Source organism: Carya illinoinensis, chromosome 3, assembly GCF_018687715.1.
Source record: "Carya illinoinensis cultivar Pawnee chromosome 3, C.illinoinensisPawnee_v1, whole genome shotgun sequence".
Lineage (NCBI taxonomy): Eukaryota > Viridiplantae > Streptophyta > Magnoliopsida > Fagales > Juglandaceae > Carya > Carya illinoinensis.
Window position 1 is genome coordinate 21,495,243 of NC_056754.1, and position 20,020 is coordinate 21,515,262.

Here is a 20,020-nt window from a genome sequence, read left to right on the forward strand (position 1 = left end):
TTATTTTTTACGAGGGGAATAATTATTTTTGTGTGTAAAATATGTTTGAATTCATGGTACTGTAATATGTAAAAACGATAGTATTTTTATAAGTATAGATGATATGATATTTGTTTGGAAAATAATTACATGTACGTACAATGTCACTCTTTAGTCTTTATAACAAACTATATGTATATATATATGTCTGTGTGTGTGTATAAACATATCAATCATTTTTGTTATATCATGACCTACATATAGTGATCGATAAAAAAATATATATTGCTTAACTAATAATTTAAAACATAATTAAATGTAACGATCAAAATCTATAACAAAATAGAAAGTTTGGATACTTCAACAAATGAGTGAGAAAACTTTTGCTGAGAAGGAAATTTCACTGTTGTATATGTGTTAAACAATGACCTTACACCTTATATATACATACAAAGCTCGTGTAGAAAGAAATAAAGGAGCACCTGCTGTTGCTAGACAACAAACCAGCTAGAAAACAAAATAACCATAGTGGGCATATTCTATCCATAACAGAAAAATACAGTCTGTACAAAACAGAACAGCAATGCTAGTGTCTTCTTGTCCCATTTGATTCATCCTCAATTCCACTACCTCTCTTTCTTGTCCCTTCTGTACAATCAGCATTGCACGTAGATGTACCTTGAGCTGGTGACTGTGCTGGCAGATTGCTTCCCAACTGGTCACATTGTATTTCATCACTTAACAGCCCCCCACAAGGTGGAGAGTAGATGTCTGCTACTCCCATCTTGGCCATATGAAAATAGAAACTTGAAGAGTTTAGAGCTTTAGTCATGATGTCTGCAACTTGAGATCCAGTGTGCACATACTCAGTAACAATACTCCCACTTTGTATCTTGTCTCGAATAAGATGGCAGTCAATTTCTATATGCTTAGTCCTTTCATGAAAAACTAGATTATTAGCAATATAGATGGCCGACTTGTTATCACAATGTAGAGTTGCAGCCTGTTTGTGTTCAATTTGTAAGTCTTCAAACAAATACTTCAGCCAAGTTAACTCACAACAAAGATTTGCCATTGCCCTGTACTCGGCTTCAGATGATGATCTTGAAACCACACTTTGCTTCTTTGATTTCCAGGATACTAGAGATGAACCTATGAATGCACAATAGCCTGTCACAGATCTTCTAGTGTCTGAACAAGCCCCCCAATCTGAATCTGAATAACCTCTTAGCTGAAGCTGTGATTTTGATGAATAAAATAGGCCTTGCCCTGGAGCTTTCTTGATATATCTCAAAACTTTATGTGCTGCATGGAGATGTGGTGCTCTAGGCTTATCCATATACTGGCTTAATAATTGAACAGAGTAAGAGATGTCAGGCCTTGTTATAGTTAGATATAGCAACCTCCCAATCAACCTTCTGTAGATAGAAGGATCAGGCAGTAGAATCCCCTCATCTTTAGATAACTTAATGTTCTGGTCAAGAGGAATTTTGGTTGGTGTTGACCCTATGGTACCCGAGTCTCCCAAGATGTCTAGAGCATATTTTCTTTGGCATATGTGTATGCCCTGCTGTGATCTGGCCACCTCAATACCTAGGAAATATTTCAATTTTCCTAGATCCTTAATTTTGAACTTGGCATCAAGAGAGGTTTTGAGACTATTAATAGTTTTCATGCAACTTCCAGCTATGATTATGTCATCGACATAAATCAAAATGGCTGTAAATGAACCTTGAGTTGTCCTAACAAATAAGCTGTAATCTGCCTTAGATTGTGTGAAACCATGTTGAGTGATGAAGCTAGACACCTTTGAGTACCATTGCCGTGAGGCTTGTTTGAGTCCATACAAACTTTTGTGAAGTCTACACACCTTTGTATTCCCATTCTTAACGTAGCCAGGGGGTAATTGCATGTATACTTCCTCATCTAAGTCACCATGCAAAAATGCATTGTTGACATCCAATTGGTATAAAAACCATCCCTTTATGGCTGCAAGAGCAAGTAGGGTTCTAACAGTAATAAGTTTAGCTACTGGGGAAAAGGTCTCATGATAATCTAAACCCTCTTGTTGTGTGTAACCCTTTGCCACTAGTCTAGCTTTGTATCTCTCAATGCTGCCATTGGCATTGTATTTCACTTTATATACCCACCTACAACCTATTGCCTCTTTATTTGGTGGTAAATCAACAATGGCCCATGTATCATTTAACTCAAGTGCCTTTATCTCAGTTCTCATGGCCTGACACCACTCAGAAGAACTTACAGCCTCTTGATAGCTTCTAGGTTCAGATTGTGCAGTTATGGAAGTGACAAAGGCTTTGTGAGAATTGGATAACCTATCATAAGAGATGCTAGCACTAAGAGGAAAGGGAGTACCTGAGGTGATGGAGCCCTTTTTCTTGTCCAAGTTCTGCAATGGAGTGAGTGAACTGGTCTGCTGACATATGTAATCTTGTAGGTGTGATGGAGTTTTTCTGATTCTGGTAGACCTTCTAGGCAAATGATGAATATGCTGATCAGAATGTGGTGTCGGTTGGTCAACTTGAGAATTGTTTGTGTTATCAATTTCTGAGTTTTCTATGGGACTAGAGGTGATGGCAGGTGGTTCTTCAAGTTGTGTGGATTCAGTGGTTGGGGTGAATTCAGGTTGGTCCTCAAGTTGAGTGAAGTTATTTGGTGTAGAAATCAGAGGATTTTGAGGTAGGTATAAATCAATGGGAGATGTTTCTTTGCAAGGAAATACACTTTCATGGAAAACAACATTCCTGGATATGAATACTTTCTTGGTTGCCAAATCCAGTAATTTGTATCCTTTGATTCCAAAGGGATATCCTAGGAAAATGCATCTCTTGGCCCTTGAATCAAACTTATGCCTCCCATTTGTGAGAGTGGTTGCAAAGGCAAGGCATCCAAACACTCTTAGGTGAGAGTACATCGGTTTTCTTTGAAATAGAAGTTCAAAAGGGGTTATGTTGTTTAGAGAGACTGAGGGGGTTCTATTGATAAGGTACACAGCAGTCAAGACACAATCATTCCAATATTTTAATGAAATTCCACTTTGAAATCTTAGAGCCCTTGCAATATTCAAAATATGTTGATGTTTTCTCTCAACAATAGCATTTTGTTGAGGGGTCTCAACACATGTTTTCTGATGTATAATGCCTTTTTCAAGATAAGATTGTTTCATGTCAAATTCCCCCCCATTATCACTACGAATGATTTTGACTTTGGTTTCAAATTGAGTTTCAATCATGGCACAAAAGTTTTGTAATGCATTGGCAGCTTCAGATTTTAATTTAAGCATGTATATCCATGTGCATCTACTAAAATCATCAACTATGGTTAGAAAATAACGAGATCCATCATAACTAATTTCATTGCAAGGTCCCCAAAGATCACAATGTATTAAATCAAAACATTTTTCTGATTTTTGTTGACTGATAGGGAAAGGAGGTTTGTGTAACTTAGCTAGAGGACAAATGGAGCATGGTTTAGGATTAATGGACTTGGGAATGGCATCTTCTAAATGAAGAACGAAATGAGATGGATGTCCCATTCTGTAGTGCCAGAGATCAATTTCTGTAGTAGAATTTATAACAGAAGCTGAAATGGTGGGATGAGTAGTCATTTGAGCCAAGGTGTCTTGAAGAGCTGTAGGAGAGACCACTGAGTGCAGCAGATGATAGAGACCAGATTGCACTTCACCCATTCCAGTCGTTTTCCAAGTCAAAGGGTCCTGTATGTAACAAAAATTGGAGAAGAAAACAACACAACAGTTGAGTTGTTGAGTGAGTTTTCTAACAGAAATTAAATTAAAAGAGAATGAGGGAACACATAAGGCATTTTGAAGAATTAAAGTGTCTGTGAGGTGAACTGTGCCAGTGTGAGTGACTGGTGCTGTAGCTCCATTTGGCAAAGCCACAGAACAAGAAACCTTAGACTGGACAGAACAAGAAAAATATGAGGGTGAACAGATCATGTTATCTGTTGCACCAGTGTCCAAAATCCATGGAACAGTGGTTATGCCAGAAATTTTAAATATACCAGAGATGTTAGGGAGGTCAGAAGCTGTATTGACAAAGTGTTGGACTTGATTTGCAGAAGGAGTGAAAGGAGGGTTAACTGGTGATTGAAGGATGGCCATGAGTTGAGAGTACTGCTGCTGAGTCAATGATACTTGAGCCTTGTCAAGTTGTGGTTGCTGGTCGAGAGGCATGATTGCAGAAGCCTGACTTGCAGCTGTTGTGTATTTGCCCCTTCCTTCAAGTTTATGACCAGAGGGATACCCATGTATCTTGAAACATCTGTCGACTGTGTGACCAGGCATCTGGCAGTGGGAACAAACAGGCTTGTTGGGGTTGGCCTTGAAACACCTCTCAAGTGAATGACCTGCAACTTTGCAATGTGTGCAATAATATTTGTCTCTCTTTTGTAAAAAATTTTGTTTTCCATTTTCTTTTGAATGTCCCTTAGCCATTAGAGCCATGGTTTCATTGAGAGAGACATCGACAGAAATTTGTCTCCTTTTCTCCTCTTGCTGTATGGTAGAGTATACCTCATTCAAAGTAGGAAAAGGTTTTATCAAAAGGATTTGAGCTTTAATGGCCTTGTAAGACTCATTTAGTCCCATTAGAAATCTCATCACCCAATCTCTTTGTTGGTGTCGAACTACCACTTTCAAGCCTCCACAAGTGCAGTTAGGAATAGATTCATAGTTAAGCAACTCATCAAGAAGAGTTTTCAGTTTAGAGAAATAGACACTTACTGCATCCTGATTTTGAACCAGAGTGGAGACAGCCTGTTTGATTTCAAAGATTCTAGGGGCATTTTGTTGGGCAAATCGTTGCTCTAGTTCCAGCCAAAGTTGATGGGCTGTCTCAGCATACACAGTGCTGCATTTTATTCCCACTGCCATGGTGTTTTGAAGCCAAGTAATGACAATGTCATTGCATCTAAGCCAGTGTTCCATCAAAGGGTTAGTGGGGTCTGTTGGCTCACATAGACTTCCATCTATAAAGCCAAGTTTGTTTTTGATCCTAAGTGCTCTCTTCATTGATCTGGCCCAAGGATGATAGCTGTCTGCATCTAGTATTTGTGTAACGAGGATAGCTCCAGTGCCATCATTGTTGCCAATGAAATAAGGACTGGTTGGATGGTTTGGATCATGGACAGAGTGTTGGTTATGAGTAGGTTGTGGTTGTGGGTTTTGTTGGGGGTTTGTTTCATCCATTATAGCTCTGATACCATATAACAAAATAGAAAGTTTGGATACTTCAACAAATGAGTGAGAAAACTTTTGCTGAGAAGGAAATTTCACTGTTGTATATGTGTTAAACAATGACCTTACACCTTATATATACATACAAAGCTCGTGTAGAAAGAAATAAAGGAGCACCTGCTGTTGCTAGACAACAAACCAGCTAGAAAACAAAATAACCATAGTGGGCATATTCTATCCATAACAGAAAAATACAGTCTGTACAAAACAGAACATCAATGCTAGTGTCTTCTTGTCCCATTTGATTCATCCTCAATTCCACTACCTCTCTTTCTTGTCCCTTCTGTACAATCAGCATTGCACGTAGATGTACCTTGAGCTGGTGACTGTGCTGGCAGATTGCTTCCCAACTGGTCACATTGTATTTCATCACTTAACAAAATCTGGTCATTAATTAATACTGAAAAATAATAGGTGACACAATACATTAATTAATTAATATTTATCTCAATGGTTATTTTGACAGAACATTGCTTGCTCGCGACTTATGTTTGCCATTCATGAATAATATTAGAGATTCGATCAAGAGTTTAGAGTTGGGATTTCACATTACCCTTTGATTCCAATGGGCTGATTGACGCACCAAAGGCACTTGCCGATATTGTTGAATCCTCCATTGGGGCGGTTTTCATTGACAGCAATTCCTCAATGGACACTGTGTGGCCGGACGGTATGTACGTACTACAATATCTACATGTCGGTAATCTGATGGTCGATCTGATCAGTATCCCCATGATATATATCTATATATATATATATATACACACGAACATGTGATGATCATAAAATAATGATTGAAAAACTGTTGATTATTTTGGAATTCCCAGGTGTTTAAGCGTTTGTTGGAGCCTATAATCAACCCCACAATCATTGGAAGACATCCTATGACTGAACTTTATGAACTATATATGCCAAAAGAGAAATATAAAAGTAAAGTTAGTAGATTTATGGGAGGAAGTTACGGCGTTTGAGTTTCTCACAGACGATAGGCAAATGGGAAGAGGTGACTCAGGTGAGTATGGTCTTAAGAAGGAAATTGCGCAGAACAGAACAGCAAAGAATGCGTTGGAAAACATGGGAAGAATACTTGGGGACAAAGATCGTATTGTCGAAGTTCGATGATTATCATGATCCATCGTGACTGCATGCATGCAGCATGAATAATAGCAAGCAACGTGCGCGCAGGAATGCATGCAAAGGTACTACTGGATCGATCGATCATGAACACTTAATTACCTTTTTTGTCTGTTCACTACAACAAATTGGGACTTTTGCCACGAGTTTTTTTTCCGCGGCATAATATCATGAGAAAAAATGGCCTTTTGTCACTAAAATTATTGGAGAGAATAAACATAGGCATTTTCCCATGAGATTGTTGTGGTCAATAATATTTAATGACAAAAGATTTTTTCCTACCACCTCCGTAATTTTTGTGACTAACTTATTTCTTGAATAATAAACATAGATAGCATATAGACTTTTAGTAGAAAAATAATTATTGTGACGAGTTGATTGTCTTTTTATCATAAAATAAAGTCATCACAAAAAATTATTTAATTTGTATCCTTATTAGTGTGGCTTATCTATTTTTAGCGATGAAAATATTAGCCCTAATTAAAAGTTAAATACTCAATGAAATAGCATCGGTGCCAATACTCACAAAAACAAACCCCCCCCCCCCCGGCGCCCAAAACTCTAATCCCTCTCATTTCCTCTTTCTCGCATCGCCCCTCCCCCCCAGCTATGCCGGCCCCTCCCGTGACCACCCTAGCTAGCCCGTGCTGCCGCCATCGACAGCACCACGACGCCGTCGCCGAACCACTTCTCCCTCTCCCCCTCCTTTCTCTCCGTCCACCATTGCGCCCTAACCCTTACTCTACTCCCTCTCTATTTCTCTGTTTTCTCCCCCTCCTTGCCGTCGTGCGCCGTCGCAAGCCTAGCCACCGACATCGATTTCCTCTCAGCCGTGCAAGAAGCTCTCTCGCATCCACTCAAGTTTCTCCCTCTTCAAGCCCCGATACCCCACGGTCTCTCCCTCATCTCTCTATTTCTCTCATCTCTATAAGAGCCCCTTGTAGTTTTTCTGATTAACTAAGAGCTTGGTTTTCAGATTTTAATTTTTTGTGTAGATGGTTGGATACCTCAATAATTCCCTCTCGACTTCTCCACGTCGTTGTCGCAACCCGCATTCAAGCCACCATCATATATATGCTTTCATATGAGATTCATTTTGTGATTTAGGGTATGTATTCGAGATCTGTCCTTGGTTGTACGTATTTGAATTTCTTCTTGGTTGCATTGCACTGAGTTATGTTCTTACTAACTCAAAACCCTAGTTTTTGTAGGCATTTGTGAGTTTCACTAATCTTTGTTATTTGCAATAGATAGTGGATCTCTGTTCTTTGCCATTGATGTCTGAAAATATTTGTGCCATTGATGTATGAAAATTGATGCTAGTGTCTGAAAATAGTCTGTATATATAAATATCAAAGTATTTGTGCCATTGATAATAACTTGCACTTGCTATTACAGAGATCAAAGAATGTCCCTGCATGATGTCGTCTGGGCTCCTGCAGCCTCATAGGAAAATTTCATTGTATTATTTTTGGTTTGTATCTAGGTTTTAATTTATCTAGGTTCTATATTGTCAACTTGCATCAATGAAAAACATGGTTGTTTTACTGATAAAAAGGGCTGTTTTAAGAAAATATGAGATAGAGAGGATGGCATGAGCATGGTCATGCAGTGGTAAAGCAGTTTCTAACATTGTTCTGTGACTAAACAATTTTACCCCATATTAGTAATAGCTGAGCACCTTATGCTGATTAGCAAGGTTTGGGTAGTTGTTTTTGAAATTACATGGATTTGAAGTAACTGTTAGCAATATGGGGTTGTCATTTAACAAGTTTTGGTGCCATTTGTTGGACCAATTAATATAAATAAGTCCTGATGATTGCTTATATTATGATTATTATTGTTGTTATTATTATGATTATGATTATTATTTAGAAGAGGAAATTGGTTGTTTCTACTATGAAGCTGACATACTGGGGTATACCAAACACCTTTATATTAATTGGTATTTCAGATTTGAATTTGGTACCAATGGTGGACTCGCTGGGCAATGTGTTAGAAAGAACGTGCAGGTATGACCTGCTGGGCAATGTGTTACTTAAAACTGCTTGCACAATTATATTGATTGCCTCTAATATCTTTATTTTTGTGTAAGAGGGTTTCCAGTGCCTCTGATTTTTTCTCTTTGTTTGTCTAGCCAATACTCAATGATTTTTAGCACCCATGTATTGATTGTATATTAATAAGTGAAAGTCAATAGATTTAGCCAAGTATTTGTTGCTACTAAAATGTATTATGTGAGATTTTATTTTGGTATGTATATTATTATAATGGATGCATATCTTCCTTCATTTTGAGATGCATATTAACATACATGATTAATTTGTTTTATTTTAAAATCTATATTACTATGATTGATGTGTATATTAGCTTATTTTGAGATGCATATGAATATTATCTGTAAATGGTTTTATTTTGTTATGTATATAGTTCATATATATTATCAGGTTATGACCATAATTGCTCCCCAATTCAACTAATAATATCCTTTTATCCTTTTGCTAAAGTGCTTACTCGTGGTTGAAGGAGTGTTCATTGGAATATGTGTTCATTGTAGTAATGTTCATTGGAATGTGTTCATTGCAGTAGCGTTCATTAAGAATGATATTACAATAGTGTTCATTTTTTGCTAGTTTATTTTTTATTGATAAATGTTGAACTTTAGTTATTTGTAGGTCAAGTTGATTAGACACCCATTATTTTACAGGTAATTTGGCTTCATTTGTGTTGATGTTTGAGCATGGAATGGAGTTGGATAAAGATAAATTATTTTGAAGTGTTGGGATTAAGTGAGGAGCAGTTTTGAGTTTGTAAGGGATTTGGTATTGGTGTCTAAATCTTGAATGTATTGGGACATCCACTCAAGTTTGTAAAAACAAATGTATTGGGAATGGATAAGTTTGGCCCTTTTTCTTTTTAAATTATTATAAGTGTCAATTTTAATCTCTAATGTTGGAATATATTTATTTAAGCCTATAATGGAGACTATTTGCTATGATTATTTTTGGCTAAATCTCTTTTTTCTTCTTTTCTTTTTGTTTTTCTTTCTTTCTTTTTTTTTTTTTTTTGCAATTTTTTTTTGTAAAATATCTGAGCATTTGCTATGAATGCAACTCATGGAAAATACTTTTTACCACTATATGCTCACTAGCTAATGCGCACTTGCCACAAAACTGTAGACCTTCGTGATATAATTTGCACCACAAAGTCTATTACAAACATATTTTTGGCACAACAATATACATCACAAAAAACTTTATGTCACCATATTTTCAATAAATATTATCGTGGGAATTGTATTATTTTCTACCAAAAAATTAGTGGGTAAATAAATTTAAAAGACCACAAAGGCTTAAATCCAAACTGCTTTTGTCACGAACTAAATTAGTTTTTATCACAAATTGGATTCGTGGAAAAAATCTACCTTTTCCCATGAAAAAAAAAAATTGGTGGCAAAATAGTATTCGTCACTTATTATATGCCACCAACATCCCATGAAAAATTTTGGTCGGAAAATTCTTTTTTGCCATTAATCTTAGCTTTTTCTGACCACTTTCTATTGTGGAAAAAGCCACAAAATGTTGTAGTGGTTGTCAAGTAATTAATATTATCCTCACGTTGTAACTGTACTATTAATTTCTGTAATATTGAATTAACATATATATATATATATATATAGAAATCTGAATCATATCATATTATCATGTGTTTAATTTGAGGATTTAATTTGGAAGAGTTTACCATCTATGGACGGTATAATAATATTGGAAATGTCATGTGCATTAATTCGTGAAACAAATTAAACACAATAAAAATTTTAAAAAAAGAAGTAATAATCTTAATATGAATGTGGGCGTCATTTTTTTAATAGGAAAACAACTTCATATTCATTAAAAAGACACTATAAAGAACATTTATCTAGCCATATGGCTTAAGAGAACACCGTCCCATCACATCTCTATATTTTCAACACTTCATGTATATCTAATAAGTCTAAAAACAGTTTCATTACCAAGACGATTGACATGTTGAACACTACAATTTAATTTGGAACTAGCTTCATTAGTCTTCTGGTCTCCTGCATGCACCAATGTACACTCGTGGAGGCACAAAAGATTACCAATCAAAAAGTAAGATGTTCTAATTAAAGAACAATGGAAAGTCTTTATATAATACAACTCAAAAATTATATTACTTCAGATGGAAATACATTTGATATCTAATTTTCAAGATATAACAACAGATACTGCTTGTGATTTTATATCCCTCTTATAATCTTAGAATTTGGCCGGGTTGCCTCAACCTCAAGACATGGTAACGAAAACAAAACTCAGACTGATCATAGCAAGCTGTTAATATTTTCGTATGGAATTCTTGCTTCTATACGTAGTAAAATTATCTTGGCAAGCTCAATTATTATATTTGATGAATGAAAAAGAGAGGGACTGAAATCAACTGTCATTTCAAAAAGATAACTTGATGGTCAAACCATTTTACTAAACCCTCAAGTTTTGGATTCTTCTTCTCATGGATGGAGCATGGTGAGCTACCCTAAGTTTATTTGTATCAAATAAGAGCTTTATTATTAAAACAAAATAGGCATAGCCAAATACGCAAGATATATACAAGAGCAACACCTATGCATGAGTGTCCAAATATAGAAGAAAATCATGTACTTTCATGCCATTAAAGTCTATTAATTAAAGTCGACCAATAGAATAATGTATTAAGAAAAAACATTCTAAGCTCATCCATTGCTTAATTGTTAACTATCTCCAAAACTCTGACCATTCATTTAAATCCATATGCACCACCATAAATAGATTGGAACCATCTTTCACATTGTTGCTTTTTGAGATTTGCCTTGGATGCCTATCCAACTAGCCAGTAAATCAACTACCCTTCTTGGCATCATCCAATGGAGCCCCACTATGGCAAAGATACAAGCCCATAGCTGTATCACAATGCAGTAATAGGTTATCCACAAATCCCCACTTTTCTTACACATATATCATCAATCCAACATAATGATTCAAGAATTGATCTTCAGGTTATCTAAGGTGAGAATCTTCCATAATGCAATTGTCCATACAAAGAAAGAACCTTTTAATGGGGCCTTAGTCTTCCATACATTCTTCCATGGGAAATGAGTTGTAATTTGTGTCATAAGAGACTTATAGAATGACTATATATGAGTGAATCTCCCCTTCTGTATGGAGACCACAAGATCTTTTCAACTCCTCCGTTCACTCTACAATCATACACAAGATTGAATAAATCTATAAAAGTTCCAATTTCTCAATCTGGAGCAAGCTCTAAGGAAGATGACATTTCATTAAGAAGAACCATTAGATAGATCCATGAGCTCGATTATTGAAGCTTCATGTCTTTGTGCAATGTCGTATATAGCTAGGTACGCTTCCTATAGGATTCGATCTCCAAACCATAAGTCATTCCAAAATTTAAATTTGGAGCCATTCCCAATTACAAAGCATATGTATCGAGAGAAGTTTGTCCAGTCTCTTCTTATATGTTTCCAGAGCACCACCCAATGTGATTCATTCACCTTATTTGTGACGCCCCCAAATTTCGTTTGGGATCGGACGGACATTTGAAGCGTCGAGACATGCAACACAAGGTTACCTGCCCCCGTTCATGACATATAAGATGCAATAATCCTAACATGCATCTAACATTATGCAATATTCGCAGCGGATAATTTTTTTCTTTAGCAATACTATGCACCAAACTGAAAATATCCCAATACTTAAAACATACTTCATACATAAAGATCCATTAAATAACTAAGATCACAGCACTATTCCAAAATAGTTATGATCCAAAAGTACTGGAGATGCAACTCCATCGTACAAGTAGTAATTTAACTACTATATTAACATTAACGACGCACCGTCGTTCAGTCGACTGTGTCTAGTTGGTCAGCTCCTGATCCTCCTTCAGGTCCTGTAACAAGATCTACCATTCGGGGGGAATGGTAGTTGGGACTACCACAGTGAGATTTGATTACAAATCTCAGCAAGTTAACAAAAAAACTTCCATACAGACTAATGATGCATGTATGACAGTAAAAGCATAAATGCATAATCAAATTTATAAGTAATTAAAGCATAACTTAGCGTACAACATACCATATTTGACATAGCTTAAATTGAATCATGAACTGAACTTGACTTGACATGAACTTGATCTGAAACTTGAATTAACATGAAAAATACATACTCCACAGTTGTTGTGGCCCCATGTATGCTACGTGTAAATACATACTCCACAGTTGTTGTGGCCCCATGTATTCTACACAAACTTGACTTAACATTAAAAATACATACTCCACAGTTGTTGTGGCCCCATGTATTCTACATAAACTGAATATACTCAAGATGAAACGTGACTGGAATATGAAAGGACTGAAGCCCTGACGTAACATAACGTGACTTGAACATAATTTGAAATACATAACCAACTTGAGATAGTAACATTTCGTAACATGGCATAACATATAACAAACAACATATTTAGCATGACATATTTGTAATGTATAGTAATACATGACAGAATATATTGTATAACAGATAAAAATTGATGACAGAATAAATTCTGTATAATAGACAATTACATGATAACTTGGCATAGCATGACATATATGATAACATACATACATACACTGTAATTCTTTTACTTAGCACACATACACAGTAGACTGCTAGTAAGTTAAAAGCTAACTTACCTCGATCTCCGCGTTTCTTATAAAACTTCAAGTGCGATCACGAGAAACTGTAATTAGTGATTCTAAAAGTTAGAACTAAATCACTAATAATTTGAAATATGGAAAATACTAACTTAAAGAGTAAAATTTTCATTTTACTCTCTACATGTGGGAAAATGACCGTTTTACCCATAACTTAAGGATTTTGCATACTAACTCCAAAAGTTTCCAAAATTTACATTCCTCATGTAAATCTTGTCCTAAACTTAAATATCAACTCAGAAAAATTTAAAACAAAACACAACTATGAAGAACACACTATGGTCGAAACATCCATAGGTCATTTCCCTTTATTTTTGTTGCAATTCCTTCCAACTTCAAAACTCATGCTTAAACCAAAATTTTGCAACAAACATCTTCCAATCCTAAGTTCAAAACCATACTTAAAACATCCATTTAGAAAGAGCTAATAATCAACACCAAACTTTTTTGTAAAAAGATCCAAGCACTTGAATCACAAGTTTTGACCTTAAATCAAAACATCTCCAAGAATTTCAAAAAATCAAATCTTACTTCTAACATATTCATAATATCATCCTAACATCAACCATGCTTTAAATCATCAAACTAAAGTCACCAAAATCACAAAATAACATTTGGAGTTTTTGGTTTTACACTTAGTCCAAAAACATAAACTTTTCCCTCAACTAGTTTTGATAAATCTCTTGATCTATGACTTATAAATATATGATCTTCAAACCAAACCATCACATAGTTTAAAAAGATGTCCTAAAACATATATAAGCTTCTAATTCAAGATCATATGGTTAGAAATTAACCAAAACATAAATTTAGCCAAGAATATCCACACTTTGACTTATTTGAATATCTCTTTGCATAAAATTTCATATCTTTGAAACTAATATCAAATATCTTCAAAATAATAATATAACATGTATATAAGATGTTTAGGATCCTCCAATAAAATTATCAAAGTCATTAGAATAGGTTTAGACCACCAAAGAGTTAAACTTTCTCAAAACAGAAACTGTTTTTCCTCTTCCAGTTTCTAAGTTTCTAAATCTAAGAACATCTTTCATCAAAACCTTTAATCATGCAAAAATCCTCAACCAATAGTCACATATACATGTTAACAATACTCCATAAAAATTTCGGACCAATATCTATCCATTAGCTTGGTCAAAAACTCCAAACTATAACATATTCTCCAGTTTATCTCCTAGAATGACCTTTCTATAGTTTACACAATATTTGACTAACCAAATGATCTTCAAATGGGTCAAATAAGATATCCATGTAAACTAGACTCAAAAAGGAACAACTTATATGAAGGATACTTTATGATAAAACACTTACAACAGCTTCGAAATGGGCATGCAAAAGATCTCTTAAAATCTGTCCGAGAGAGAGTGTTTGATAATCTTTTATTAGAAGGAGTAATTGAAGATAAGTTCATGGGTGCTGGCTGGACACATTTATGGACGAGATAAGGGAGGTGATAAGGCTGGAGTTGAGAGTTAAGTGTGGTTTTCTCCTACCCAAAATATCTATAAAAGATTATCTCATAATATTCTATCCAATAATATCTACAAAAATCAACTTAAGATATTTTTATCTAATAATATCTATAAAAATCAACTCAAAATATTTTTACCCAATAATATTCAATAAAATTACCTCAAGATATTTCTTTTTATCCAATAATATCTACAGTTTTGAACAGACGTTTTGTCCGAAAATATGAAAAAATGTTATTGCGCCATAAGACTTTAAATAACCCTCCGAGTCTAATGGCACAAACTATAATACATTTTGACACTTCTAACTATCTCCAATAATCAAAAATATACTTCTGATACCATAGTAAATAATAACACTAACTATGTAGTTAGACAAAAACCTATACGATTAATGGATTCGTGAAAACTTATGGGTTTTTCACGAGATTCCTAAAGTTAATAGAAATTTCACAATTGAATTTCTAGCGGGTTGTTACATTATTCAAGCATCATCCTCTCCACAATCCACCATATTTTAAATCTATGATAGCCCTCCATGAAGCTTCCCTTTATTTTTGGTATCTCCACAACCACTTACCAAATAAGACCTTATTGAAAATCAACAAGTTATGAATTCTTAATCATCCTTTGCGTTTTGGAATACAAACCGTAGCCTAATTTACCAAATGAACTTGAATTCTTCATCCATTCCCTACATAAGAAATCTCATTGCAATTTCTCTAACTAGTGGGCCACCTTGCGTGGTAGTGGAAATAATAATAAAAAGTAAATGGGCAAGTTTGAAAGAATACTTTTTTATCTTTGTAACTCTACCACCTTTAGACAAATATATCCTCTTCAAGCTAGCCAATTTATGCTCCATTTTTCTCATCACTTCATCCGAGATAGACTTTGACATAGAGGAAGCACCGGAGGAAATACCGGGATACTTCATTGGCAAGGTTGAAACTTTGCACCCCAAAATATTGGCTAGCTCAAGACATTTGGGACATTTCCAACTAGAACTAATTCTAACTTGGCGAGATTCACTTTCAAGCTTAATACCGCTTCAAAGCAAAGTAAGAGAGTCTCAAAGCTTAAATGTGATTATGGTCATCACCACAAAATATAAGAGTATCATCTAAAAATAAGAGGTCAGTCATCTCAGGAAGGCCAATTCTTGCTTCCCCTACTACAAATCCATATAGAAATTCACCTTCCAAAGACCTGCGATCAATTTACTAAAAGCTTCCATTATGGAAAATAATAATAATGGAGATAGGAGGTCACCTTGTGTCAAATCCCTCGAGTTTCTAAAGAAACTCAAACCCATTGTAGTACCATTTCACCAATATGGAGAACTCACGGTGGATATACAAGATTTATAATGTCCTATAATATATCACATTATATTATAATATTCTATAAAATACCACTATATTATATAGTATAATATATTATCATTAAATTATTATATACTATATAATATATTGAAAAAACTAGATCGGACCAGTAAAATCAAAAGTATCAATTTAGGAGTGTAACTGGTGCAATATCGGTTCTTCAAATCTCAAAATCGATACACACCGACTTGGTTCTAAAATATATTCAAAATTGGACTGAATCAAACCAGTTACACACCTGCTCCACAAAAGATCTCTTCAAATAGTTGCAAGGCTACTCCAAAATAAAAGCATATTTGTTATAGGCTTAAAAAATCTTAATATGCACAAGACATACAAGAGTCATTGAGTATGTTTCATTTATACTATCACGAAGAAGGAAATTTGGCAGATCATGGGGATAGAGAACATAATCTCTCTTTTATTATTTTTTTAGTTATAAATTGGGTTTAATTAAAGAATTAATTTTTTCTTCAACCCGAATTGCCAAAATCTCTCTTTTATTATTGTTTTAGTTATAAAGTGGATTTAATTTCTTTTATTCATATTAACAAACATAGAATGCTAATGTTTCCAAGAAATTATTAATTAAAAATTAAAAAAGAACTTGGAAATGTCTGTCAAACAACCGTGTGACCATCACAACCAGGCACTTTTAGCCATGAACGATCCCCTACTGCGTTCATAAGCCCGAAGACCATGAAGCCGTTAATCATGCTCTGATCACACAGACATAGTTCATCCACCAGACTTGAGGTACTGTCTCCTTAGCGATCAAGGATACAGAGGTACGAGCCTATAGAACAGATCTTGTTCAAGTAAGGTCGTGCCCATTGACAAGCAAGTCTTGCTATTAAAACATCCATTTTCTTCTTCAAGTTCTCGATGTGGGATGCTATTGTGATTACCTTTTTGCCAATTTCCTGATCACATGGCATATAATATGCTATTGGTTTATCGGTTTCTTCTTGTTTTTAACTTTTATGCTGAACTTTTAAGAGAATTTAATTCCTTTTTGTCAAATGCTTCTAAACTCTATTATCCTTTTGAAAACAAAAACATGCCCAAGATTCATAAACTTTCTATTTACCGATAGAACCGATGAAATCTCTAGCTCTTTCCCTTAAAAAATTTAGGTATGGTTTGGTAAATTAGAATTTTCTTTTTAGATGAAAATTTTGAGTTTTAAGATAAAATATTATATTTTAATATTATTATTATTTTAGAATTTAAAAAAGTTAAGAAAAAATTGAATTATTTATTATATTTTGTATAAGGATTTGGAAAAATTATAATGATGAGATGAGAATTTTGAGTTTGAGATGAGAATTTTCATGGCCAAATCGAACCTAGCCAAAATTCGAACTTGAAGCCTCATTTTTTAGGAGAAAAAAGTTAATGGTCAGATTATCGCCTTCTAAGATAATTATTATTGAATCTTCATCATTTTTACAAAGAATCCATAAAGATATGTGTGTGTGTGTGTGTGTGTGTGTGTATGTGTGTGGAGCTATAAATCTATCATGGTAAAAGTTGTGCATTGAGAATATCTCATCAATAGCTACGGTTTGCAATAGAAGATGAAAAATAAGAACAAGAAGAGTGCAGTTATGGGTCCCAATAAGAGAATAATATAAGGAAATATTGCAGTATTTTCATGATGTATTTGTAATCTGGTTTTCTTTATGAAATAGGCTATTATGGTTGTCGATCAAGTTGAAACTATAGGACAAGTGTTTGTAAAAAGTACTCTTAGAATGTGAAGTGGGATGTCTTGTTCTAACTTGTGATATAACGTTGGTAAATATTGTATTACTCTCAAATGTGTAATTAACAGATATATTTATCAAAATTGGCTTTCAAGAATTCAGTTGTAAACAAAACACATGTAAAACTTGCCCTGAGCATCAATGCGCTAGTACTCAAAAAATAACATTTCACAAAACTAAAATGCGACTTTATATGACGAGTATACATAAAAACATAATGTCCTTCCGAATGATCAGTTCTTTTAGGAGCATATAAGAAAAACGATGACTTTTTACATTGCTTTTAGCATTCTCGTGATAAAAATAAATTTTCTACACAATTGTGGGGTTGGTTAAATATTTTCATGTGATCATTGGCAATTGAATTTAATTAACAGGAGATCGATAGTTCAATGACTTTTGCATAAAGAGGCAATTAGTCGGATCCATAATAGTACCGCTGCTAGCCGTACATGACAAAATTATGGAAAGTATGAATTTTTTTTTATACTATTTTTTAAAGCTTTTATATATACATAATATGCAGGGATTTGGTGTTGGGAGAAGAGACTGATAAGGTATATGATATGTGTAGTACAAGCAATACGTGTTTTTGGTACGTGACTATATAAAAAATAATAATCATAATCATAAAATTATATGTAAAATATATATGCCTATAAATTATCTTATAAGATAATTTTCTTGCAAATAAATAATAATAATAACGTATATTAGTACATTGTACATGTTTAGATTAACATATCCAAAACTATAAATCTAGTGTTACTTGTGGAAATAGCTACATGCAGGAGATAATTATGGTCTGTGCAGTTGTGCTGATCTAGTGTTACTGTTGTAGAGAATGAAAAAAAAAAAAGGCTTAATATTATATTGAGTAACAATATTATATTGTGTGGTAGAAAAAGAGAGATATACAATATTTGTGATGGATTGAGTAACAATGTAAGTTTGTTCGAATATAAAATCAAAATATTATATCGATCCCGCATCAAAGTTGTGTCCAAATCAAATAAAAAATTGTATTTAAAAAGTAACATGTCAAATCATTAAAGTTAAAGTGAGAGTGTTTGAGTATTGTAGGATGTTAGAGTCTAGGGTGGTAGGTGTTAGCTTCTACACTCTAGAGTGTCGGGTGAAGTGAAAGTCCAATTATATTATTTTAATTTTTTAATGTGACTGACTTTACTTTTTAAGAAAAAAAATGCGTAGAGCTTACATACTTTATATTTAATATTATTTTTTACATAAATGTATCATACAATAGAAAAGTTGTCTCCCCTCACATGTATATCCGTTTCAAAGGTGAAGAGTCAAAGTTTCAACCGGCCCACCTTAATCAAAGAAGCATATTTTCTAGACATTGAAGCATATTTAAATAGACTAGACCTAGGTTCATAAACAAGAAACATGCAGGCGGAGATATCATAGTTCCTTTCTAAACCTTACATTATGCATGCAAGAGTAATTTATGAAAAAAGAAGAACCATGATGAATGACAAGAAGCTGGTTGTTTTAGTCACTGGCTGTGCCAAAGGTGGCATTGGTTACGAGTATTGCATGGCATTTGCTGAGCAAAATTGTCATGTCTTTAGCTCCGACATACCCCAACACATGCAAGAATGTCAGACCTCTCGCCGAACAACATCAAGACACTCAAGCTTGATGTCGCATCTGATGAAAGTGTAGCATCAGCCGTGAACACTATTTTATCCAAGTGCAGATGCATCGACATTCTAATCAACAATGTTAAACAATGTTAGAACCGGAAGCACCGGTCCTTTGGCTAAGCTTCCTCTTGATACAATTAGAAAAACTTGGAAAATCAACACCTTGGAGCAATTGAGACTGGTGCAACAACTCATGCCTCACATCGATTTGCGAAGCAGCGGGAGCATTGTGAATATTGGGAGCGTCATGAGAAAGATATCAACCACATGGGCAGGATCCTACTATGCTAGCAAGGCAGCTCATTTCAATATGAAAGTAAAGCTCTAAGATACTATCGTCACTTTTTAAGTACTGTTTAGTGCAAGCAAATATCCCTCGTTTGAATTGAATGCTTGTGATTAGTTATCCATACATAATATTGTTATATGAAGCACCCATTACCCATGTTGCACAGTCATTAAATCGTGAAGGGCTTTCTGATCAATGCTCACAAAAAATATGAGAAATTGAGAATCCTAGGCATAAGCGTATTACTTGTGGCC

General features: G+C 34.6%; 1 non-coding gene and 1 pseudogene across 1 annotated transcript; one reads left to right on the forward strand and one right to left on the reverse strand.

The window, feature by feature from the left end:
- Positions 1-16,652: 16,652 nt before the first annotated feature.
- LOC122305969 lies at positions 16,653-16,866 on the reverse strand. The gene has a single exon (XR_006241393.1). It is a non-coding gene; the product is annotated as a small nucleolar RNA U3 (small nucleolar RNA).
- Positions 16,867-19,298: 2,432 nt separating this feature from the next.
- LOC122304608 lies at positions 19,299-19,805 on the forward strand (annotated as a pseudogene).
- The last annotated feature ends 215 nt before the right edge of the window (positions 19,806-20,020 follow it).